The following is a 17,938-nucleotide window of genomic DNA, read 5'->3' as shown; positions in this document are numbered from 1 at the left end:
CAGGGTAAATTCTAAGAGAAAATTCTCTCAGTGTACGTACATCTAACTCGATATTTTTTTGTTTCGTCTACGATCATATAGATAAGAGTGTAATGTAATCTAGGTAAACCGGTTTATTATTATCTAATTAGTTTAAAATTAGATCGTCGATGAAAATTCAGCATCGTGTTTGACTTGAGAAAACAAGACAGGTTTTTATAATGAATATTATTGCACGCGGAAACGAAGTTGTGAGATTTGCATTTCTTATATATCTCATATTTATTACATGTTATTTTAAGATGAAGTCTTTATTATATTTATGTACACTTTTTATATCCCCATTATATTATATATTAATTTTTTTATATTATATTATATAATAGAAATTATGTCAATTCTTTACAGTAAATTTTGTGAATTTTTGTACTTTTCTTTGACTACAGTTATTTTGGAGTAAATAATCATCGAGACATTCCTAAGTATTATCTTTTATTATCTTTAATGATTACTGTGATATTCGCGATATATATACGCTCAATGCTCTCATATACGCGCATGTATTTTTCAGAAAGACATTCTTTTGCGACAAATAACGAACGAGATGTATTAGGCTAACTAAGCATGTGCGCGCGGAATGTCGCAGTCGATTTGTCGTACGTAAAAAAAACGTCTATCCCTTCGTAACGTGACTCATCACACGCGATAACGGGACATACGACTAATGATCTACTTAGCTTAAATAGCGTGGCGAGAACGCCGGAGCAAACGCATTCCCGCTGTCACCGTGCAATTTGCAGCTACCGTGAACATTATACATCTATGTTCGTAATAACGAAGGAGCGGATAATATATTTACGACGAGCGGTATCCGAGTCGATAATGATAGAGCGAGGCCTCAATAACAATGTGCGACATACCTGGCGCAATGATCGGTAGCTGGCTCGATCAGCTGATTGCGCTCTCACCCCTCCCGCGAACATGTCATTAACTCTGGAACTTTAATGCGATGTCAACGATACGCGATACGCTGTCATTCAACGGTGCATCGCGAGCTGAAATGCGATCCGAAGCGAAGCGCAGAGTAAGGTAATGTTATAATAGTATATATTCTCTGCGAAACTGCACAGAATCGTTTTAAACAACGCAATTCACTAACTATTTTTTGATATCTCTCTTTGGTCTGTTAGAAAAAAAGTAGATCAAAAATGTACGCAAATTAAATTACAGGATTTTATTATAAAATAAAAAATGCAACGTCAAAAACTAAATCAATACGTACAGCGCATCGGATAGATTTCAATTATATATCATGTAATGTTCTGAAATTTTTTGATAGAAATTTAATTTTTTTTTCGATAGGATTTACAGATTATATTATATTGCGTAATTTTATCCGAACCAAATATGGCTTTTCTATTACGCTGTAATCAAATGGCGAACGATATTAAATATAGAATATTAGGTTTAAATTGGAATTGAAATTTGATTTTTCTGTATAAAATTTATATTATGTGTTAGATATTTTATTAAGCCATTTTATAAAATGGATGATTAAATTAAAAAAAAATAAGATAAAAATATTCGAATGCAACCAATCACTCCACGTCTGTATGCGCACTGAAATTGTATTCAGCAAATTAAGTTAAAGTATTTTTAAATATTTCCACGAAAAATAAATAGGATAAATATAGTTCGTAGTAGAATTATATTTAAGCAACACATTAAGTTATTACAGAAATCAATTTTTGAAAAAGTAATTGATTCTTGTTTAAATTTGATAATTAAAATTTGCATTGCAATTAAATTCAAATACAATTATTGTTATAGATATTTTATCAATTTATAATATATGATTTGAAATTTTATAATTAACATTCAGGATCATATACATTCATATGATTATAAAATTAGAAGGGAAGGAATATTCTAAAATAAGCAATTATAGAAAATATGTTCTTAGTTTTCAAACAATCAAGTATTGTGAAAAGAAATTCGAGATCGATATTTTTCAATATTCTCCTTTCATCGCGATTTATCAGTGATGTAGACAAACAATTCGTTAGTCAATGAAGTCACGAAGCGGTCATAAAAGAGGGAGGCGAGAGAGCAATGAGAGGTCGAACCTTCGAATTTTCGCCACGACGAGACGCGTGCATTCACGTTTGCAAGCCGAGTTTTAGCAATGTATGAATAATGAATGAGTTGCATAGTAAAGCGCCATAGGGGAACGCGATACTGTTATGCGTCTCGTCGCGAGTTAAAATGCCGGGTACGGTATTAAAACTCGCGCAAGAGAGAAGAAACGAGTATATGTATATATACGGCGCGTCGAGATAAGGGGGCAACAATGTTAAATAACAACCGGACCGATTGCGGCACAGCCGCCCATTCTTCTCGGCGATCGCTTTTTGCGCGTTGCACGCCGACCGCAATTTACGCGAGATTTCAAAGCGCCTCGAGCGCCTCTTGTATTGCCTTTCCTCCCCTAATTGACGTATTGTGTTGAAGCGTGCCCGATCGAGTCGATTAAATTTTCGAGCCTCGACCCCGCTCGTCGCCATGAAATACGATCGCCTCAATTGATAATTGCATAATGCGCGAGCCTGGCATTTTGCACGAGAGAGTGTCAAATTGTTATACATGCTGCTTCGGCGCCGCGGGAATATATAGAATGGTCCCGATAACATCGAGCCATTTTGAGTGCGAGCAAACAACTCCACACAATCCTTATGGAAATCGGTAGAATTGGCTGGTTTTCTCATATGTTGTAGCTTATAATCTGCTGAACAAAAGATGTAATAGCTAAGTATCGGATAGTTACTGACAATAGTTTACAGTCGGTCAAACAACTCGCAGAGCTCGAGCTTTTCATGTTTGACTGGCTGTAAATCAGTAACTGTTTATTATTTAGCTTTTTGAGCCTATTACATTTTTTTCAGCAGATCATAAGCTACAGCATGTGAGAAAACCAGCTGATTTTACCAAGATTCAATTTTATATAGGATTAGTGCGAGGTTTTTGAGCTTATGTAGAATCCTAGATGAACTTGAATCTTGGTGGAAAATCAGCTGGTTTTCTCACATGTTGTAGCTTATGATCTGCTGAAAAAAATGTAATAGGCTCAAAAAAAGCTAAATAATAAACAGTTACTGATTTACAGCCAGTCTGTAATTCAATAACTGTTCATTATTTAATTTTGAAGCTATTACATCTTTTATTCAGCAGATCACAAGCAATAATATATGAAAAAACCAGTCAATTCCATCAAATCCAGTTTCCATATGGATTGTGCGGGGTCCTTTAACAGAGATAATACAATATTGGATTTTTAAAAAAAATTTCCATCAAAGTTTTATAAGATTTGGAAATAATATTTTTGTTAATAATTAAATAATGTGAAAATATGACATCACAGTAGAAAGCAATCCCTATATGACTTGGACTCAAATTTAATTTTTCGATTCTCACAGTTAATTGGAAGAAGATTATATCGCTATCTTAATTGGAAGAAGATTATCGTCTTATCGTCGTCCGCATGTCGCATCCTCGGTGCGAGTTAATGGAAACATTCGCGGGAATTAATTTCGCTAGGAGTTGCGGTCGGCCGCACCAGGCCTGTAAAATCGGCGGAATGAGAATGGCAATTCTAATGCATTTACCGTGGAATGCGACTCCTACGTACGAACATTCACTAGATCGGCGCGCCGTAGGCAACCGTTCGATCGTGTTTACTTGTCGAAGACATTAACCGCATCGTGGAAAAGTAACAAGTAAGACGACGCGGTTAAAACTTAAACTTCTCATTTGGTACGAATCAACATGCGTTCAGTAATAGGCTGTATATTATTTTACATGTTTTTTTCTGTAATTATTCTTTCCCACAAGAGAGTGTCTTTTCTTCTCTTTTGAAGTAGACATTTTAAGTAAGTTGTCTCTCTTTTTCTTACGAGAATAATCAGAAGCTAGAAAGTCGTTTCTATAGAAGCGATAGAGATAAGATGACAGAGAAGATAACTTAATCTCTTAAAATTCTTAAAAGGAAACTCGATTTCACAAAAGACGATTATAGGGCTAAAGCCTAACTAAACCCATCTTTTCGATCCCTCGACTTAGAGATAAAATTACGACTTAGAAAAAGAGACAAGGAGTTTAGCATTATTATCTATATACCCAAAGATTCTGTCGGGAAAGTATACAAGGGACCAGGTCGCACGTGACGGTTTTCCTATGTTAATTGACCGCACATTCTTGGCAGGGATGCGGAATGCCGATCGCGGACACATATAAGAACGACATTTGAGAAAAGGAAATTCCCGCTTCTAACTCACAGCGATATTTTCACACAACCGCGAGATTCTCGGTGTATTTCGTCATCGTTTCGAGAAAACGCACGTAACGAGTCCCGCAGAAGTCCTCTTCGTCTAAGTGGGTTAATGAAGCTCTCGGAATGAGGCTTCCAACGATCGCTGTGACTTCGATATATATACCGCGCGCGTTAGATTTATGCTACAATCAAGTGCGAGGTAATAAAAAGGCCGATTACATCGTTATCCCTCGTTCTATTGGAACGTTGAAGAAATCTCCGTGATTATCGTATCGCGAGTCGCCGAGAGGAAAGTGACATGATCTTAAATTCACTGATCGGTATCGCGCTGGAATAAATTAGATAATTAAGTTGTGTGTTCCTCTTTCAGATTGATTTATTTATGACTATTTTCTCACACTTTCTCAAATTGAATTTGGATATTAATTTTTGGATATTTACTTCGAAAATATGAAAAAGCAAAAAAATATCCTCAGAGATGGAAATAGCCAACAATAAGTATTTAAGAATTATGTTATGAGCTTTGGTTTGCTAACATACCATAAAAACGCTCTTGTAATTTTTGTCCTATCAAGAATTAGCAGCTATAAATGTATGTTTTTTTAAAAATAATTTTAAAAGAGAATAATCTCTCAATATCACTGTGTCGAGACATCCTTGACGACGGATGTCTCGAAAATAATCTGTCGACGAGTTCGGACGTCATTCAATAAGTCTCGAAGCGCACACGTGCACACGCATATGTGTCGGCTTTCGCACTTTCTGTGAATGGTCATGGAGTACGAGGTTGAACAACTGGTGTCCGCCTGCGAAGGACGAAGATGCGACCGCGGGGGATATCGAGACGCGAAATCCGTTAGAAAAGACGTCCCTCGACTTTTACGGGCCGTATCTCATACTCGCCGGTCCGTTGCTTCTCTCTCGTAAAGAGTCACAAGAGCCAACGAGTGCAGTTTTCTAGGAGAGAGAGCTCATAAAGTAGCAATCGGAATCGTAAAATCGGGGAAATGCTGCGGGCGCAGCCGAACGAGGACGCGTAGAAAGCTTTCTCTGCGACGACACTCAAAAGAGAAACGTGCAAAGTCCGTGTGTAGCATATGTAAAGAAAGAGCGTATGTGTAAAGTCGAGATATCGATCGAAAAGAGCCCTTGAGCGTCTCGGAATTTTGGAACTTTCCATCACCACGCGATTCATCTTTTTTCCCTTATTATTTCGTGACGTTGCATTGTCGAGCTTTTCGTGATTTCGTTCTCTTTCTCTTTTTTAATTTTTTGGACCAACACAGATAATAATTCGCAGAATATATGCTACAGTAAAATGTAAGACACCTAGACTCGAAGGCGAATATTAATTAAATTTCATTCTTCGGTCAATTATTATCTATTTGTCTTCAAAATAAAAATTAGCTAATCTAGATGCACGAAGCTGCAAGTTGGTATTTCGAAATCAATTAACTAATATAAAATCAGGCAAGTTGTGTCATAAAATATCATGTTCTCAATTAATGATTTACGATCGATGGTGACAAGCTCTAACGAGACTTGGAGAAAAAATTGCGATAACCTACATTTTCGTTTATAGTGCTGCGAGTATGTTGGTTCTGCGATAAAGATAGAGAGATTAAAAATTATTACAGGCGACTACAATTAAAGAGTTAATGAGCGCTGACGAATTCCATAAAATGAAGATGAATGGCTTAACCGATTTTCTAATCTGCTCCTTCTCGGCATGTATGTTTAATATGTGTTAGTATTTGTTCACAATTAATGATTCACATCGGAAAAGAGAAGTCTCTCTCTCGCGCGTTTGTCGCATAATCTTTTTTTCTCTCTTTCTTTTCCTAATGTGGAACTTTTTTCCATCAATGGCGTCATTAACATCCCCTCATTCAAGAGGCGTATTCTGAAATGTTTTTTGAGATGATACTTGATGTCTTCTTGCTTTTGACGACCATCCAAGATAATTAAACGTATTGTTTTTATGCATGTGTGTAAGAAAAATTAATCTTGAACATTTATAACTTCCGCAAATTTTGTTTCGGCATCTCGTTATTCAAAGGCAAAGCGCATGTTGCTGAGAAAAGAAGATCCATTTATTTATTTTACGATGCAAGGCAGGAAGGATCCATCGCCGAATATTTGTTAGCATAATATGGCAATATTGTATGCATCATTTCAGAAAAATATAATAATCACACGTTTCTACTCCATGTTTTAATACTTTCATCAAAGTTTTATGCAAGAAGATAAAAGCGATTTCACACGATTTATCGTTTCCTTCTTTATGAATCGTCATTATCAATAATATTTGGAAATCAATAAATCATACATCACGCGACTATATTCAGAATGTAAATATAACTACAAGTTTAAATTTCAACAGGCTAAAAAATATAACTATAGAAAGATATGCGCCGGAATTTATATTGCTTTCTTTTATTTCGAAATTTTTCATCATTTTCATAAATTCGGTGTCTCCCATTTGTACTTGATAATTGTGATCAAAACGTGTAAATGGAGATTAAAGGTCTATCGTACATATAGTCACGCGGTGCATCATGAGGGATTAACATAATCATAGCTTTCGGATGGTACTTTGGAGCGGCGCTCTTTTAATTTGCGTGATTCGGTCCTGTGGGAACTCTACACGTGTATATGTGATACGTAAGGACGAGGCTGATTCTAACGCGCAATGATGCCAGATGAAAGGGCAGAAAGCTTAGCTATCGAATTTTTTTCAGAGATGCATGACTCGCCGATCGGCGGTAATATGCATTTGCGATAATTGACTGCCGATTGCTCCGTTCTCCACTATGCAATTGCCTCGCATTAAAGCCTCCATCTGTTCTCTTCATTCGCGTGGACTAAAGGATTGTCCGGAAAAACGAAAGTTGAGAATGTGTTACATAATCGCGATCCTTGATTCTGCTTTCTTGAAGCAGATTTTTCTGACGAAAAGAAACATTATAAAAATAATTATATAAAATTGAGAAATCAGTGCAATAATGATTTTTAAAAAAGCCATCCATTTATGGAAGGAATAAATTAATTCTAAATTTAATAAAGTTCTTCAATAATTAAGTTAAATTATTTAACTTTTTTAATTGTAATAATATTAGTAAAAAATGTAATATTTATAAACAATTTTTAAATTAATCAAGACTTCTAAACGTTTGTTTTTTGGACCTCATTATTTGTTTGAAAAGTTGGAATTATGATCACGGTTGGCTCTATATTAATCTTTACACTTCTCGGATTGGCTCGGACTGCCGCGTTTTATATGTAGATAACGTTATCTACGGATTATTAAGTACGTGTACATATTGTTCGATAAAGCGTTAAATCAGGCAAACAACTTTTCTCTTAGTGTCGCGAGGGAAGAGTAGCTTTGAGTTATCAATATACAGCAATATCCACTTTTTCATTGATATGTCAGGCTCGTATCAGTTTCACATGTCATATTAATTTCCTATTGAAATAATTTTCCAAACCCGTTTGCTGTACTTTCGCCTCTACTTTATGCAATGTTCGCGCTATCAGTGACTTGCTTAATTCAATCCTTTCCAGCTAACATAAGATGCAGATTCTGCTATATCATATCGTAATAGATTTAATATTCTTATTTTTGACAAAGTGAAATAAATTAGTTATTTATATATAGATATCATCTTCAAGGCAAAAAATTTTGTAAAGCAATTATTTAGATTTTCGAAAAAAATAGATAACCGTATTAGCATTAATAACAGATTATACAGGATGCACTTGACATTATAAATGACTGGTTGATACGTGTAATAATTAATCAAGGCTTCCTCTCACAATTTCTTATACGATCGATTACGTGTCATTATTAATGTGTATATATTCTTCATAATAATATATTCATCATGATCAGAATTTAGCGATGATTCTTCAAATGAAGTTGATTCTGCCAAATGCTTATTTAACACACAACGATCAGATTGAATATCTCGATTTTTAAATATTATACTTTGCGTTTCTTCACCGAATTTTTCGCTGAAAGATAATGCTTTAATTTATGCGACCGGAGATATTTTCTTTTAGATGATTACACAATTGGATTTATTGCATCAATATATCGACTGATGGATCGGCCGTAATTATTTACATCCCGAATAATTATTATCATTGTGATAAAAATCATGATGTGGTCTGTACAAAAATTACGCAAGAAAAATAAAATTTTTAGCGATAAAATATAATACGTTGTTGCTGATCAATTAATATATTTGACGATAGTGTCAATGAGATTAAAATAAATGAGAAAAGAAGAATTAAAAGCTGCGAATTTCTTCTTTAATATATATTGTCAGAAGAATAAATATTATATATATGTTTTTATATGTTTGCATTGGGAAAACGACAAGAGATTTATGCGATAAATCAATATTTGTTATATTGGCAATTTGATATCCGCCTCAATAAAATCATTCCTTCTTTCCAATTTTGTATTCATCTTTGACCATCAGGTTTCAACCGCGATGGAGACGTTTCGCCAAGGTGAAGACGTAACGGACGTTAGCTCAGACGAGGTCGAGCTCAAAACAGTTCTAAACGCCATTGTCTAACACGCAAAGCTCAGCACAGATCTGCACGTAAGTATGAGAATACAACAGAACGGAGAGAGAATAGCGTTGGAAGAATGAAGCCTGAGGGGCAGCAGGAAATTGCGGTCTACGGCAACGTGTCTAAATCTTAAATCAGGCAACGGAGAGCCACCGCAAATTAGATTCTCAGATTGAGAATATAATCTGCCATGAATATCTATGAATATTAATAAAAATATAATAGAAAATAGAATATAGAGAAAACACAGAGGGAAAGAAAATACATTTAAAAAACCATAATCAGATACGATTATTTTCGTAAAGGTATAAGAGAAAGCAATAAAATGTCAGAGAATGAATCATGAAAGGATATTCAAAATCGCGATCTACTTCTAACGAGATCAACAATCACCGGCTTCGCTTCTTTCTCTCGGATTTCGTATTTTTCGTATCTTTCGTCAAAATAGATATATGTTTTGTACTTGGTTCTTTTGTATTCTCTTCTGTCTATGATGGTGCTGTCTGGTTTCACTTCACATCTGCAAAGCCTCGCGACGGTCTAGCAAGTTTTGCCTGCCGGTCGCTGACCTCCACCTCTCATCCTTCCTTTTCCTTCGTCTTCCATCGACCACCTTGCGCTCTTGTCTTCTTCTTTCTCCTCGAGCTCTCTTATCGAGCTCATGTCTTTCTCGCGTCTTCTTGTCTCCCGATTTATGAGTAGTCGAAAATTGGCCGAAAAGAAACAGAAAAAAATCGAAGAGTTGTCCGATTTGCTTTTTTTCCCTTCTTCTTACAGCCTTTTGTTTCATCTTCTCTTCCTCAAAGATTTTCTGTCTGCGTGTAATGTGAGTTGGCCACTCGAGAAGGATCGTCCTTTTCTCAGAACGCCAAACGGATAGCTTCCTAATTACTTCAGGGTTGCATTTTTGCCTGGGAAGAGCCCTTGGGCGAGATAAGAGAGTCGCGTTGCCGTTTTTTCAAAGCTCATCTTCTTAGTGCTCTTTCGAGTCATTTTTGTTTCCTTATACGATAATGACAAGTGATATATCATACGTCCAGATATTTTGATCGAACATTCCTCTGATAATTTTTTATTTATGTAATATTGTATGACACAATAACCATCTTAATATATATTTGATTGTTGTCTCGTAAAATATATTTAGAAAAATATTAAAAAAGCATAATAGAAAAGAACTTAAGAAATAAATTTTTGAAGTTTTATCTCTTTGGAATCCCTCAAAGTTTACAGCGGATGCAGCATTTTTATCAAACTCACTTGTGAAATTGTGCATCTCTATTGCTATCTTTCTAATGAAAATCTCGAGAATTTTATTTATTTATAAAAGATATTATTGATTTTAGTATATAATCTTATCTATCTCTCTTAGTACATATATCTTCAGTATATAATGTGAATTAAGTAATTCTCGCAGAGGTTCATTCAAAGGAAAATTCATGTAGATATTACGACATGTAGATAATTCTGCAGTAACGAGAGCTCATTATTTAAACCATTAAGTTACCTTCGCCTACCGACCGGTATCGTTATTACGAAACGTGCGAATGCCAGGAAGAAACTCGTGCCGGATCGTGACTTTTCCTCGTAGGTAACTTTTCACGCACGAGAACACGCGCGTTTCATCATTTCGTCGCGCCGCGAAAATCTCTTCGACTTTCTACACGCGCGCGTACTGTAAGAAAAGAGTGAGAGTCAGAGTGTTTAAATTTAATGGGCTATCAATAAACTTTTACTATATTTCGATATTGATATACTAAATAAATATATTCTAAATAAATTCATTTTCAAGACAGTTTTCACTTTTGAATTCGTTTTACCCATTATTTTAAACCTCTCTTTCGCTTGAGGTTGCTTTTAAATTTAATATCGAAAGCAAAATATATATTGCCACTATATCAAAGCATCCTTAGGCGAAAGCGAAGAAGGATTCACGCTATTGACACACGTTCGCTCGCGGAATGTTTGCTCGTAACGGGCAGCTATAGTCATATCATCCTCCAGAAATAACTCGTGTCCTTTTTCGGGACCCGAGGTGGGAGGTGAGATCGTCACCGTAAAGACAGCCGCGCGATAATACCTTGATTCAATTTGTGCGCTGCTCGTATGCATGAATCAAATTTGACATATGCTCGGGGTGTGGCCTTTAATCCTTTTGCCTCTAATACCTTTCGTAAGCGCCTTTCCTTTCGCGGAGGAGAAATCGAGAAGAATAATGCTTGCTTTTCGACCTCGAATTCTTGAATTTTATTGATAATTTTATTTCACTGATAATTAAGTGTTTTGACGAATCAAACTTTAAAGATTTAAATAAATAATCAGAGACTAATATTTTTGATTTAATTTTTAACCACAGGCTTTATTTTTATAAATTCCTTATTAAAGATTTAATCATTTTGATTGAAATGCTTTTTCAATGTGAGAAATAATCTTAAGGCTCCTGGCTCCTTTCCGACCATGTCGAAATCGTGACGTCAGAGGCGAGAAAACACACGCTAAAATTTCTTAGATGCCATTTCGAAATAAAAAAATATTTCGATGAAACAGCACTTCAGATGGCTTTAGCACACTCTTAAAAAACCCCGAAAACTATCCTTTCTCCTTTATAATCAATCAACAGCTGTAAAATATAATATTATGAAGCCCAGTCCGTCTGGTCTTTGCACATGCGCAGTCATTCCGCATGTCAAAGTCTGATATCTCGATCATTTTACAGATGTTGATTGATTATAAAGGGAAAAGGATAGTTTTCGGGGTTTTTTAAGAGTGTGATAAAGCCATCTGAAGTGCTGTTTAATCGAAATATCTTTTCATTAAAAAATGGCATCTAAGAATTTTCAGCGTGTGCTTTCTCGCCTCTGACGTCACAATCCAATATGGCCGCGGTGAGCACCCAGGAGCCTTAAACCACAGAATATTATAATTATTTTTTATATTAAATTCTATCATTTAGATTAATTTCGTTATAATTTAGCTGTACAGAATCATCTGTACTTCTTGAAAAAAAAAAACGATATGTGAGATATTCGCGCAAAGCATTACATAGAAAAACTCATTACTAAATCATTAGCGACTTGTTTTCGTTATAATTAGGCGATGTAAAACCTATAATTAAAACTCCAGGTTTTGCTGCTTAGACAAATAAAGAAGTGTGTGACTTTTATGTATATATGTGCATATGTGTCTTAAGATTTTTAAGATAGAATTCCCCATACTTTTATCCAAACGCGACTTTTCCGGCATTCTTTAAAAAAGGGAAACGAGAAACTGATGAAAATCGTCTTTGGCAAGCAGGCGATGTACCGTTGCCGATTGGAGTCGCAAAAAATTGCACCGCAAAAACGCGCACTGTCCCGTCTTCCCATGATGGTCTTCGATGTTAAGACACGGCGGTAAACGACGTCATGCATTATTTAGCAAAAGCTATGGATTACTGCTCACATAGATGCAGTCGCATTCCGCCTATCAAAGTTATCCGAATAGTTCGTGCAAATAATTCGCGCGACGAGAGACAGAGATCTTTTCAACTGTAATCTTATAATCGATGGAAAAATTTAGTAAAGAATAAGCCTATATAAAAATTTTTTAAAAATCTTCCTCTAGGATATTTAAATTATAAAGTAGAGAAAATAATCTCCAACTTACCGATATGATACGCAATAGTAGAGTTGATCAATGTAAATCTGTAAAATACAAATGTATACCCAAATTAAATAGAAAGCAGCGTCCAAAATTAGTATTTCAAAAAATTACATTCGCTTTTTAAATAATATTTAATAAAAAAGATTATATAATTAAAAAAAAATAGATATATAATTTTATAAAATATAACAAAAATTTATATTTTATATAAATAATTATAAATCTTAAACATATGATATCGAAATATTTCACATGTATCTATATAAAAATATTCATATATATTTATACTTATATTATATAAATATTTTATTATAAATATAATTTTAAAAATAAATTTTGGAATATATTTTTTATATATGCATTATATTATACAATAATTGAAAATGTACCACTATTGCAAAGATAAACGAGCAATTTTTAATTTTACAAGTAATAAAGAATAAATTAAGTAAGTTAATAAATTGTTCAGCCTACGATTTCTCCCGCTGTCACCCAATGCTTGTTCAGGCTTCTTTCTCCTCTCTTATTTATTCTTCATTGCTTCTTCATGGCATTCATATGATACCCGCGAAAATATAGTTTACGATTGATCGTGCATTAATCAACAGAATACAATGATAGCGCAATATTTTGCACGTGTACTTATAATCACACGCGATACGTTATTATATTATGACAAGAAAATAAATGCAAAATCTACGACTTGCTCAACATTTCATCATTATGCTATCAAATTTATGTGCCACTCGTTCCGACAATGCTATCTCTATAGCTAACGAATAATATATGCTTGCATCGTGAAGCCATTTTATAATTTTACATTATAATATGAGTGAATAAATAAACAAGTTAAAAAAAAATAAGTATCTATAGATTACAATATTTAAAAATATAATTACGTACTACTCGAAGAACTGATTTCGATCGTTTAACTCTCGCAAAATGTGTTTTTTGATAACGATGCACAAATGAATTTATGTGATATGCTATTGATAATTATTAAAATATACAAGATTAATATAACTATTATATTTACTAAATAAAAATATTACGACATCGAAATCGAGCGACACCGAGAAACACGAAAATAACATCGGTTTTACTTGATATCGCGATATTAGGCGAGTCGAAGGTAGATGTAAAATAAATTGCTAGAAAATATATAATCAAAAATATCGCAAGTATAGATTTTTAAGATTACATTTCTTACACATAAATTTCGCGAAATTTATTATTAATAAACAGTCGATATATTATATTTTTATTACTTGGATCTCAAATAGCTGTTGCCGCGATATTTTCATGAGTCATTTATCGTGGGAATTAATTAATTTTACAAACTATTGTATATTTATAATAATGATAGAAAACATTTATGATATGATAATGTTTCTTTCTCTCGAAGAAAACAGGCTACCTGCTCAGTCGAGCTTGGAATGATAACAAGGCCAGGTAATAAATAAGCTCGCTATGCCAAAAAATGAACCTTATACCCTCACTACATCACTATGTACCGTGTAATATTGAAAATTCATTACTATTAAGAAAAATTTAATTTATTATAAAATAAAAGAATACGAAATATTCTGTTTCTGAAATGTTAAATTCATTATTAATAAACAGTTAATGTATCACAACTTTTTGTTACTTCAATCATTTGATCCTGTATATGCGATTCGTATATTACTGCATGTTGCTAGTCTGAAAATCGGCACGTTATCTAAATCAGCGAGAAATTGAACACGTGTGAGACGAAAATATATTTAAATCAAAGCATTAAAGAGATAATTATCGCAATGAAATAATAACTTATAATTCCCATCATATTTAGATTTCTATAATACTTAAAAATAATATTATCTCGCCAATTTAGATGATAATGTGCCAATCATTTTCGGATTGAGAATACGCAATAATATACGAGTCGCAGAATATCGAGTGATTAAAGTAACGTAAAAAAGCAGTGACAGCAACCATTTATCAATAATAAATTTGCAATTCAAGCAACAGAATATTTCGCATGCTTTTATATTATAACACGTTAAATATTTCGTGATTGTAACAAATTAATCGTCACACGGTACACGATGTGTTGCTGTGAGCAGCATAGAGTGTTTACATACCACGGCCCTGATGTCATTCGCGCGGCGACACTCGAGTGAGCAGGCAGGCAGCAACGCAGTTCGCTCTCTGTCGTATCGTCACATTATCTTTCGAAATGCGATCACACACATTCCCTGCGATTATTTCAATTAAGGATTATCGGTTCGCGTAATTGATCAATTTCCATGATAAGCGGCAATTAATCAATTATCGCATACGCATATGGCTATTTGATCCAAATAACGAAAAGACGTATATATTGACTGTTTAATACGTTATATTTTTCCCCAGATTTATGTGTAGTAAATGTATCAAACTTGCTATATTTTGAACTTCAATTATATAATTTCTGGCGATTTATACTAGTCCATATTCGATTCGTGTAATTTCACGCAATCGAGATAAAGCCGATATTATTTTATTTTTTATTGTGTTTTTTCGATCGTAAACAAAACATTGGACGGATCGATGCAATACATTTCATTAATAAGTACAGTCATTACTAATATCACATAAATTCTCAACATTTATACATCGTTGTCAAACGGCGAATTTTGTAAGATTCGTGCGATCGAAATTTTATTCGGCAAATAGTATTCGGCAAATGTAACTATATTTTCGAATACTATATAGTCTGCTGATATTTATTTTTAATTTTAATTTGCATATTTATCTATTTACTTTATAATGTGAAATAATAAAAATATCCTAAGATACAAATATACATATACTTTCCGTTAACAACAAAAATAGCTGTAGCGAATGGCGCATAAATTTGGCTGCGTTGATTTTTGAATGTTAAGCAAATTGTATTTTTGATCGAGGCTTATTTTTCCATCATGATACAATAAAGTATGATTGAGAATATTGTACGTTGTACAAAGCGTCGATCCTTGTATTCTGTTGATTAGTGCGCGCGTCATAATTAACTATATTTTTACGAACGAGTGCCATATAACACAGCAATGAAGGATAAACAAGAGAGAAGAAGGAGGCTCAGAAAGGCATCGGGTGATGGCGGAACAATTGTAAGATAAGTTTATACATATATAACTTATTTAATTTCTTATATTTTTACTTGTAAAATTGCCCCTTTATCTGCAGTAATAGTCTATTTTAAAAATTATCGCGTAATCTAACATTTTATTTCAAAATACTTGTAAAGATACATGTAAAATATTTGAACATTGGATTTACAATTATTCAAATTATTTTTATAAGCTTTTATTTGTTATATTTTATGAAACTTCATACATAAGAAAAAATTCTTTCTCATAAATTATGCAGTTTTTTTTATTAAAAAAGAATTAATAAAAAATTCAATTTCGTCTAATAATTATTTTTTGAAATACTAATAATCTTGGACAGAGCGTTTTTCATTCAATTTAGATATATTTGTATTTTACGGATTACAAAACCGTCAATTCCGCTATTGTGTAATGTGAGTAGTTAAATTATTTTTTTATTTTATAATTTAGGAGAAAATTTATGATAATTAGATACACACACATATATACACATATAATAAATTTAAGACACATTAATATTAAATAATAAATAAAAAAATTTTTTTTAATAAAAGAAATAAATTATAAAATATATAACTTTAAAGTTATCTAATTATCTTCATGAGGCATTTTGAAAGTACTTAAAAAAACGAAAATTTTTTTGTAAGCAAACAATGATATAGTCAGTTTCTTATAGTCGATGAATATATGTTAAAATATGTCGAAAAACGAGTTTTTTTTTTCATCGCATGCAATCGGCATACGATTACTGTACTCTCAACAATTTAACGTAAGACTTCAATAATGATGCCTAACGTTTACGTCCATTTCATACCATAATATCGATAAAACACTTGTTCAGTAAAAAGTATACGATCGAGCATCACGATCATTTCGCCATTGAAAGATGTTACTGCAAGTGGTAACATCTTGAGGCTATACATATATCACATGTTGCCATTGAATTCTCAGAATTGTTATATTCTTATGAAAATGACATAAAACTCTATTGTTTTATTTATATTCAATTAATTTTTATATTTATCAGTTCGCGAATAATTTTTGAAAAATTAGTATCATAAAAATGTTGCATTTTTTTCGCTCGCTATTTTATTATAAAAATATTTAAAGCTGCAAGTTAATTATTTTTTAATTTTTATTTTAATACTCTGTAAAATCTGTAATTGTAAAATACTTTGTATATGGCAAGATCATGATCTTAATTGAGAACTAATATCGCGCAATCTGTTCCGGTGAATTCTGTATCAATAGCATCTGTAGATCTTACCTGAATTACCTAAATTAGACAACTAACGAGGCTCTCAAAAATAATTATTATTCATTAAGGCTATTGGGAGCGTTATCGCGCGCTCGACCTCACCTTATCTCGCTATAAAATATACAAATAATTCAAATTTTATGAAGTTGCTTTTATAAAACAGATACCATCTCGTGCGACTTTCGGTATTTTGCGTATTCCGCGATATATTTCTCTTCGAGCGAATTCACTGCGGGAACCAGTGGCGCGTCGCAATGAGCCCGACGAAACCCATCAAGTGTAAATTTCTCATGAATGGCCTCTATACTTGGTGGCTTATACCAAGTTCCATTACGTGTGGCGTATATATGCCGAGAGGAACCGAATGAAATCGAATACGAGAAAGAAACGGTAAATTTCGAGCAGTAAAACGTGTAGTCTGCACGGACAGAGACATCATCGATCAGTCCGGTGATGCATTTCCGTCAGATCCATCGAATCTAAAGAAATCAATAAAAATCTTGTGGCGATCCCGATTCCCGTATTATCGGAAGCGACACACCGCACGTCATATTTCTCAATCGTCTAGAGTCTTAGATTAATTATCCAAATAATATTTTATATATTGATAATTATGGTAATTATGGATAATTATATATATATATATATATATATATATATATATATGCGGTCATTTTGACATTAACGCCAAATATATTTATACTGTGACCAATCGGATATTAATACCTAATATTGCAATATATCGATCGATTATTCAGTATTCGAGTCCGCAGATACTTAAATTGTATCTAGACTCGTTGTTAGCAAAAATTTAAGACTGGGACAATATATTTAACACATTTGCATCGAAATGTACACTGTCACGACGATCTACAGTCCGGCGGAAAAGTTACGAGCGGGATTTAACGGGCCTGCTTATTGCCCCGCTAATTTATCCGGCACTCGAATTCGTTCTTGGGAGCTTTTTCGCCTTGGGCCTTTATTTATTCCCCGGCGAACAAAGTTGTTCGTGCG

The 17,938-nt window shown here is 33.5% G+C and overlaps 1 protein-coding gene across 4 annotated transcripts in view; it reads right to left on the bottom strand.

Moving 5' to 3' along the window:
- Kst (spectrin beta chain, non-erythrocytic 5 kst) overlaps positions 1 to 17,938 on the bottom strand; it is a 69,082-nt gene that overhangs the window by 24,496 nt on the left and 26,648 nt on the right. The gene's annotated exons all lie outside the window — the stretch shown is intronic.

This window comes from Prenolepis imparis, unplaced genomic scaffold (genome assembly GCF_030444845.1).
Source record: "Prenolepis imparis isolate NDT839.2.m4 unplaced genomic scaffold, iyPreImpa1.0 SCAF_1, whole genome shotgun sequence".
Lineage (NCBI taxonomy): Eukaryota > Metazoa > Arthropoda > Insecta > Hymenoptera > Formicidae > Prenolepis > Prenolepis imparis.
This window is presented reverse-complemented; position numbering and strand designations above follow the sequence as displayed.